This window comes from Salvia hispanica, chromosome 1, assembly GCF_029641045.1.
Source record: "Salvia hispanica isolate PSC_SH4W2 chromosome 1, Shi_PSC_v1, whole genome shotgun sequence".
Classification (NCBI taxonomy): domain Eukaryota; kingdom Viridiplantae; phylum Streptophyta; class Magnoliopsida; order Lamiales; family Lamiaceae; genus Salvia; species Salvia hispanica.
The window spans coordinates 5,937,399-5,947,441 of record NC_142692.1 but is presented as its reverse complement, the minus strand read 5'-3'; positions in this window follow the sequence as shown (position 1 = coordinate 5,947,441).

Genomic DNA, 10,043 nt, shown 5'->3' with positions numbered 1-10,043 from the left:
TAAGTCTATATATACTGCTATGGTGTCGTATGCAGGTGAAACTTGGTCTCTACTAAGAAAAATATGTATATCAAATAATAATTAATTGCAAATTGAAATAGTAGTGATAAAATTTAATACGATGTGTGTTAACTTATTTGAAATGTCACTGGATTATTGAGAGATTTGATCATGTGAGGACGAAAGGTTATTATTATGGCCAACGTCCTTCAAATCCATATATAGAAAATTTGCTGAGGAAATTAGTTTTTATGTCACTGAAAATTTTAGTATTTTAGAAAAACATGGGTAATAAAAATTTTCATGTGCTAATCAAATAATCTACTCTAGTGTTTGGAGTCTTTAATTAGTTTGCCTCGATTTTTCTTTTACAATCTAATTAATTTAATCTGTGTGCATGTTCATTTCCTCTCATTGTTTATCTTTAACGGATGGAAATATCTATTTGGAGGTGGAAAACGGTGATTGATCGAGTGACAAACGAAAATTTGGCATTTTATACGTGCATCAATAATGAAATATGCACATAAAGACAATGCATAGGTCATAATTATATCTCATATATCCCTTTCTCAATAATTATGTAATAATTTCAATTTATTCACTTTGCACATTGTAGAGTTTGAATGGTGCATATATAGCACGGTTTTAAAGTGGAGAATAATATATATATATAGCTGAAAAACATCATATACTTATATTATATACCAATGAAGGGGTATAGTTTTTATGCTGATAAAATTGAAATTACGTGATTAGAAAAATTAATATTGTAAAATTTAACTACACTACAAGAAATTGAACTTGAAGGGAAAGCTTGTTTTTTTTTCACTTTTCGCCATTCAATTTGTTAATTTACAAATAATGCTATCAAGAATGTTAGCACATCTATAAAATTACATTTTGTTATAGTGGCATATCTATCTCAATGATAAAGAAAAACGATGAATATGAAAATAAACTCGACTTAGATAATTTGCTTTTAAATGCTGGTAAACTCCTATATTCAGAATCATATCTCTATATTCAACATAATTTTATAAATTACTCTACTCATATTGATATTATTCAATTTAATTTGTTCTTTATAGGCCCAAATGCGATATATAAGCCCAATTACAATATTGTCTTTTGAAGACTAACTAAGAGTCCGCAAATAGTTTTGAATTCATTTGGAATTGATTTTAAGATCGTAGAACTATTAATTCATATGAGTTTCCCGAATTCAAAACATGGAAGATTCTTTTACGAAACAAATTATTAAAAACGGTTTCTTTTTAATTGTTAAACCGACTTATTAAAGTGAAGCATTGAGGAAAAAAGTTAAAATGGGATTTTAATTATTGAGTCAGCCCACTATATTTACGATCATTTCAATTCGGGTTGAAGATTAGTTGTCGTGGACTAATTGGACTGAAATTTTAACAAGTTATAAATTTTCAATTTTAACTTTAGGCATTTAGTTAGACTATCGGGGCTACAAATAACAACAGTAACCTTTATGCACACGGCATGGACTTACCTTAGGCAAATCCCACATCAGACGGAAAGGAGAATGAACAGCTCTATAAATGGGCTGGCATACCTTTCTCTTGTGTGACGCGTTTTAAAACCGTGAGGATGGCATGCACTCGGCATGGTCCAAAGCGGACAATATCACGCAGGCGGCGACCTGGGCTATTACATTTGGTATCAGAGCCGGTGCCGGTTCGATGGTGGGGCAAACCTCAGCGAGGACGCTGAGTCCCTAAGGGGGGTGAGTTGTCATGCACATGGCATGGACTTATGATAGGGACCTCGAGCTCCAAGCCCAAACGATCAACTAAGCCGTGGCCCGACATCTTTTATTGTTAGTTTATTAATTATTTCCTTATCTAGCTATAGTATTTTTGAAGCACAAACCTTGCTCCTTAAGCAAGATATTTACCGTATTTTAGCATAGGATTTATGTAAATCTTTTCGGGTTTTCTTCTTGATTCTTTCCCAAATCGTAGAGTCGAATCAAGCAGGGTCCGGACTCTATATATACTAGAGTCCATTAGAGAGTCAAAACATTGAGAAATATGAATTAAACTTCTATTCTCATTCTTGTTCCGAAAACCCTAGAACTTCAACTAGGGAATTATCTTTTTGCTCAGTTCAATCTTCGTGTGCTCTACAAACCTCTCGATAGGGAACTTAAACCCTATCAATTGGTGCTTTCACTGACTACTCTTCCCCCTCAACACGCGATAACCATAGCACCGGATTTGATGGTTTCGAAGCCCCCACCTTCGCCCAAGTTTTTTGGTTCTGAATCAATGGTTCGGAAGCTGGAATTCCTAGCTTCTTGCAGGAACATTACAACATACAAACATAAAGAACCGCCAGACCCCCCAGTTACGGAGACGCCGGCACAAGGCATGTGTGGAAACCACCACCATCTCGGACTACAGCACCGGCTATCACCACTCGGGAGTCCAGTCCCCGCCCTCGCTTGGAGCCGCCTCGTTTCACAGGTGCTGATACTTCTAATTGGATTCAGAAGATCCAGAGGTACTTCAATCACTCTTATACTCCAGAATCTGATCGCCTCTATCTTGTCACGTTCTTATTTGACCCACCGACGTCCGATTGGGAAACCTTTTGGAAGGAAAACAACACAGGAAAGGGCTGGAATGATTTTTTGATAGCAGTCAAGCATCGTTTTGACCCAAATTTCGATGAAGATTACGTGAGCAACAAAGCTACGATCGAACCGCCTGACTCACCTGCTATTCCTTCAGACACAAGCGGGTGGAGATTGCCTCCGTCGCTCACACAGCCGCCGACATGAGCGGTGCCCGTGGCCTTACCTCGTCCTCGATTTGATGCTCCTCGTTTCGATGGTAAGAACGTCGTTGAGTGGATTCGTAATATACAGAGGTATTACAACCATTGCTACACCCCTCTATCTGATCGGCTATACCTTACTAAATACTTGTTTGATCAACCGGCGTCAGACTGGATGACAAGCTGAAAATACAATCATGTCGGAGAGAATTGGGATGAATTTCTATTGGCAGTCAAGCAGCAATTTGACCCCGACCCATATGAAGGGCGAGTAGCAACCTTGCGACACACGCCTGCCGAATATGGCGTTTCTGATAATGGTGTGGATCTCTTGATTACCTTGGACAAACAGGCAGCTACCTCTGGGATACGTGCAGAAAGGGATGAGACTGTCGATTGGTCAGGGATGTATAAGAGAGCTACTCCTGTTCAGAAGCCTCACACTTCCACTTCAAATATGTTAACTTGGTCAGAGGCTCCTTCTGCAGCAATCCCCTCAGCCACCACTGCCGCTCGTGCGAGCCAGCCTATGGGCGGAGTTGGTAGAATACTGTTTGATGGCCAGATTATTGATGGGAACGCTGAGAATCTTAATGACGGGAAGCCTTGCTCTGGCTACAAACTAGACGGGATGAATGGCAACAAAATAGTCGCGGGTGTCGGTGGAGATGGTTCAACAGACTCTAGAATGTCTGATGATGATTTCACAAGCCGAATATCAGCCCACATTGTGCAACAAGCTCCAATTATTGCAGGTGACAGTGAGCATCCTCATCTGCCTGAGCGGCAAAAATTCACTAGCTTCAAGGAAACAAGTGATGGTGATGATACTTCTTTTTCCTTTGAATCTGCTTTCTATATTAAAGATCCAATATATGCAACAACTTTGACACGATTATTTAGTGATGATATGAAGTCTTTCCTAGAGCCAAATACTTTGCTCGGTGTTGCAAATCGAGATGTGTTCATACATAAACAAGCACTTCCCTCTGATGCCCGCTCGATTCCTCCATGCAATGATGTACTACGTTCAGGCTGAAGACTTGACACAGGTGGGAGTATGCCGGGTTCCAGAACAGCCGACTCATTTTTATCTATTGAGTCTTTATCCCAAGTTCGAATGGCTACCTCTCGTTCCTTGGGTGATGATCCCATAGAAAGTATGGTATTCAAATTTGATGGTAGTAGTGCTCTGGGCCCGCTACATCTCGAGCTAGATTTTTTCTCTCTTGTTAACGTTTTGACAGTTCCGCCCCTGTATCCGCTGATTCTTGGGATGGAGAGATTATTGGACCAGTTCACGCTTGGATGTCGATGCAACAAGGGGAGAACATGATACAACCTCATCGACAAATATCTGTCAGTTGCCCCCTCTTTGCCAAGCTGAGAAGACGATTTTACGCCCTTTCTTCTGTTCTCGAGTGGCATTTTAACTCCGAGCTCTATTCTATTGTAGTGCATAGAGGGGATTGATAAGTCGTATTCTAAGCCTTGGTTACTGGTCAGTATGTCGTGAATTACATGTATTATCTGCAAAACAGTTGCTTAAGTGTGCAGGATTGAAGGATCCAAGCCAGTAGGTGGCGATTCGTGTGACGCAAGTGAAAAAGGGCACTAGAAGGGTGCGACACTGACCAGAATGCACGCCAGAGAAAAGGCTCGAGATGGAGAAGGAGGATAGCTGGGATGATTATTTTACAAGGGCAAAAAGGTCAAAATGCAGGAGAAGTCTACCCTAAAAGTAAGGGCAAGCCTCCCTATAAAAGGAGCCATTTGGAGAGAGAGAAAGAGTTCGGTTCGGAGTTTGAAAAACACACTTAGTAGAATTCTCTCTAGAAGATCCATCCTTCAGCATTATCCTACCTCTCGTTCCTCGCCACAGCCATGGTCACTTAACGTCCAAGAGTCTGCCGGAGAAGTCATCAGTTCGCCTTTCCAGCCAGTTGTCGCAGTAGTATAGTAGTATCATCGCCCGGAGTGGCAAAAACAATCTTAATCGCTTTCTTAGTTAAAGTTTACTTGTTTTCATCGCTAGTTATTCTGCAAACACTCATCGTTGTTGCCTTTTTGAAGTACTTTGTTAAATTCCAGCTTTTACGTTATGAAGTTTCTATTTCGCATGTCACTTTGGTTTGAGTTTGCTTCATTCTGCCTAGGAAAGTTAGATTTAGTCATTGCTTTCAATTTCTAAGTTTTATTTCTTGTCGAGAGCGGTTGATTTGAAGTTGTAGCTAAGTTAGTCAAGTTTTTATGCATGAATTTCCTTTCTGCGTAGTGATTACCACCTTGCATGTCAGTCAGTAGAAGCAAAAGCTGCAGTTACCGTTTAATTTAAGTTTAAGCATTTTAATCAATGAATCTTGAGTTTGAATTTATGAATCTGAAGTTTAGTTATGGTATCTGTGTTCATATGATTTTTGTCAATACTTGGTGAAGAAGAAAACGTCAAAATCAACTTTAGTTTGAACCACCTTTACTTTTAAGTTACTTTTTACTTTTGTTCCCTACTTTTCAGAGGTACTATCCAGACGTCAGAAAGCCCCCAGCCATCAGATACACTTTGTTTTCTAACTTTCCTCTTTTAGTAACTGTCTACTTTCCGTATGTCCCTGATACACCTTGTTCCCTACTTTCACGAACACTCCCATATGTCTGTTATTTTTTCGCCTACTAGTCAGTAGAGTACTTCCTTATTTCCTGTCTAGGTAAAATCTCAACCCAAGCGTGGTAGCTAACCAAACACCCAGGAAAGTCACCACAGTTATCTAAACGTGTCCATCCTCGTGGGATTCGACCCTTACCTCCGCTATACTAATCAGTAGAAGTGGGTTGAGGAAATTTGTTTGAAGTCAGGTCTCGGTCGTCGTATCAACGACTCAGCTGGGTCGGGAATCTCTTCCTGATCAGTTGGATACACTCCAATTCCACATGCGAAACCATCGAGGACAGAGAACCTAGAGACAGCACTTCAGGGATACATCGAAGGCTAGCCATTCCTACAGATTCATTCACTTAAACTCCACAGAATGCTACATATATGATGATTCTCGAGTTCCAGCAGTAGATGGTGCTAAAGTTTTCGAGCAGATGGCCTATATTCTCCTCTATGCTCCGGACGGCACTATCTGGCTTACAGATTTCATCCTATCTCTGCAATTATCAATTGGATTTGATTCTTTAGTGGCATCACAACTACTATCTATTTTTGAGTTAGGACATGGTGATGCAATTGTTTTGCCTCATGGTAAAGAAGACAACTGTTTTGAGGCTGATGAAGAATACATACACCTAAAGACTACTATTTCCTTCGTCCCTGACTCTATGGAATGGTGTCAAAATGTGAGTTTGGGTGGGGAAAATGGAGCTGGTGAAGCTGATAAAGGTCAAAGTTTGACTAGTGAAAGAGTTATAGTTGCTGATGGAGTTGAGAGTTTGGTTGCTGAGAAACATGAGGCTGGGGGATGCTTGGACGGTGATACTGTATTTTTACCAAGAGGATGTTACCATGATTGTTTTAATACTGCAAAAACGTGTTTGAGGAGGCAGGGAATAATACTGCATGTGTTGTACTAGTTGCCTATGTTTACGACACTGGTGGAGATCAGATTGAACTACTTAAGTTTCTGGATGTTGAAAGCTTTGAATGGGATATTCACAATAAGTGATAATTCAGCTAAAGGATAATGTAGTCACTTCTTTGGATTATTTGATGCTGATAAAAAAGGTTCCACATCTGCTATGACTATGGGCATCATTTCACCTATTTATGCAGGCAACGCTTCCCACAACAATAATCTCCTTGAAAGAGTTCATTTTGCCTTAGTGTGTGATTATATAGAATTGGTTATGGTGCACATTGCTGTTGTGGATGATGACTGGGTTGTATCTTGGAAACCGCTATTTTTTGGCACAATGCTTGACATCCCCAATGTTTCGAACAAAAATGTGACTACTGTGTATCTTCTTGGTCTCCTGCATAAAGCCATTGCTCATGGCTTGAATGAGATTAGAGAGGGAAGAAATTGGGCTGCTGCTATGGCAGACATATGTATAGAGGCAAATGCAATCTCGGGAGAGTTTGAAGATGTTTTTCTTAACGTGATAAAAGTGGAGTTGATATTTGCCTTGTGCCTCTTTTGCTGCATTTTCGTCATATTCGCCTTAAGGACAAGGCGATTGTTATCGGGGAGGGAGTTGATAGGGACCTCGAGCCCCAAGCCCAAACAATCAACTAAGCCGTGGCCCGACATCTTTTATTGTTAGTTTATTAATTATTTCCTTATCTAGCTATAGTATTTTTAAAGCACAAACCTTGCTCCTTAAGCAAGATATTTACCGTATTTTAGCATAGGATTTATGTAAATCTTTTCGGGTTTTCTTCTTGATTCTTTCCCAAATCGTAGAGTCGAATCAAGCAGGGTCCGGACTTTATATATATTAGAGTCCATTAGAGAGTCAAAACATTGAGAAATATGAATTAAACTTCTATTCTCATTCTTGTTCCGAAAACCCTAGAACTTCAACCAGGGAATTATCTTTTTGCTCAGTTCAATCTTCGTGTGCTCTACAAACCTCTCGATAGGGAACTTAAACCCTTGATAAGGCTCGTTTCATGCATTGGTTTTGGGTGATATTATATGCTTTTGGGGGAAATAATGCACAAATTTTGAGCTTAAGTGTGCAGAAATCTGCTGAACCCAGGAGTTTGGCCTAATTGACCTGGCAGATGCAAAAGTGCTGATTTTGAAGTAAAACACCAGAAGTCGTCGCTCGGACCTAGGAGAATCAGGAAGTTGACGACAAGAGTAGAAATGGAGCAAAAGCGCAGAAAAATTCATCTACTTGGTCAAGGAGACAGAATAGCGGAATGGAGCAAAAGTGCAGAATAAGTCTCCTACCTGGTCAAGGAGACAGAATGGCGGAATGGAACTAAAGCGCAGAAAAAGTCATCTACCTAGTCAAGGAGACAGAATGGCGTGCTGACATGAAGATCCTTAATTATTGCAAGGGTAAAATGGTCAAATACCAACAAAAAGTTGTCATAGGGTTAAAGTTAAAGCCACTCTATAAATATAAGCTTTCCACAATGAAGAGAGAGCTCTTAACGCTATCGTAGTTTAGGTAGGAAGCTCTCATAGGCGCTTAACGCCACCACTCTCTTAGCTTAGTTTAGTTTAGTTGCTGATTTCTTAGCTTAGTTCAATAGTTTCATCAGAGGAATTGACGACTCCGCCGTTGGATCTCGACTTATTTTCAAATTTATGAAGCTTTGGTGTTTATTTTCATGTTGATGATGCTATTTACTTATTTCTCTTGGATGCTTTTCGCAATTGGTGGCTTAGATGTTTAGATCCATGTTGTTTCATAATTTACAGTAGTTTAGAGGTTGAGATTTAGTTGTTCACGTGCTCGATTTCTGAGATCTGATAGTTTAGGTGACGTATGGAAGGTAATCTGTGTATTTCGTTTTCTGCTTGACCCAGTGATGTGAATCAAATTGTAGTCCTTATTGTATTGTTTTAACACACATTTTTAGGTGAAAAATGGACTCATTTTGATATATTGTAGGACAAAAGACCAATCCATAAGAGAGAGGAGGAAGAAAACAAAGGTCCAAATCTGATCAGTAATCAGCTCTGCAATATTAACTTAAAATGCTTCTACAAGTCCACCATTCCATTCACCTTCGAAAGAGCTTCGCGTGGATACCTCGCACGCCTCAATCGGAGTCCGGATGAAGAAGATACGGCTGTTTTACGAAGACTGCGCAATGCAGTGCAAAACGCGCGACCGGGCGTCAAAACGCGCGACCTGATCGAGATCGGGCGTTTTTTCAAGATGCAAATCGCCCGACCGGGCAAATGCTACTGGGCCTGTTTTTCGGGCCCTAACTATTTAAATAGCTAGGGCACGACTTCCAATGCATCTTTTGGCGGCTGGAGGCGATTCTTAGAGAGAGAAAGAGGCTTGGAGTCCATTTTTCGGAGGAAGAAGAAGAAGCTTGAGGCTAATTCTTCCCTAATCTTGCCCATATGGTAGCATTTACTTGTTTTCTTGTATTGTTGCCCACCATGAGTGGCTAGATTTTAGGGATTACTCCTAGTTTGTTAGGGAAGCTTGTAAATATGAATTTATGATTGTGTTTTGATAGATTTCCATGTTTTGGTTCTTGTCTATGTGTTTATTTCAATCCGTGTTGGGTTTTGCTAGCAAACTTAATCCGGTAAAGGCCTTAACTTCAATGTCTCTTTAACTTGGAGCAGGGAGCTAACATAGATAAGGAACCCTAGGCTAAAACTGATCAGGGGATAGTCCGGGGTGGATCTTATGTGTTGAACGTTTGTAGAAGCCAATCTCGAGCTTACTATGCGACTGTAGGAGTGAGGGGTTGGTGAGTAGAGCCTAGGAGACGTGATCAGCTTATCCTAGGTGTAAAATTCCACGATCAGTGATCAGCTGCGTGAGAGCGTAAAATCAACACGATCCCGATAAATATTGGAAAGTAATTAGACTTTAGGATTCATGTGAACAAGCAACCCGAAACAAGCTAGGAGTAGTCTTCCCTCTTTATCGTGATTTCCTTATTCTTTTTCCTTCTCGTTTCGTTCTTCACTCGCCTCTAGATCAAAAAAACCCAAAATTAAATTATTTTACTGCTTTTTAGTTAGATTTACTAGTTTTAGCAATTAATCTCCTCCCTGTGGGTTCGACACCTTTTATACTGCATTGCACGTTTGTATACTTGCAGAGGTAGTATTTTTAGGGATTTATTACTTGTTTTGTGTACTTAAATTGCACCCTAAAAATCACAACACCCAGTAGCGTAGATCTGGTAGTTCTAGCTTGAATTTCGCATTTACGTCTCGTTTTGAAGCATGATCAGTTTTATTTCGTCAATGGTGTTGAAACTCTGTTCTATGCTCTGTTTTTACTTGGTGGTTTGAAGAAGATGAAGTAGGAGTTAGGTAGAGAATCAGAACTGCTTTTTGCTTTTGCTTTTTGCTTTTCCAGCTTTTCTGTCAGCCCAGCTAGTTTGAGAAAAATGGTCCCCATTTGCTTTTACATCTTTTTCTGCCTATTTTAGGAAAGTCTTTAGCTTGGTTAGTAAGTTTCAATTGTTTTCTTTAGTTGCTTTCATGTTTTATTAAAATGATGAAAAATATTTTCGTGTTTTATTTTCCTTCCGTACTTCTCCCGTCTCCTAGGTCAAGTAAATAGAGTCCAGTTTAATT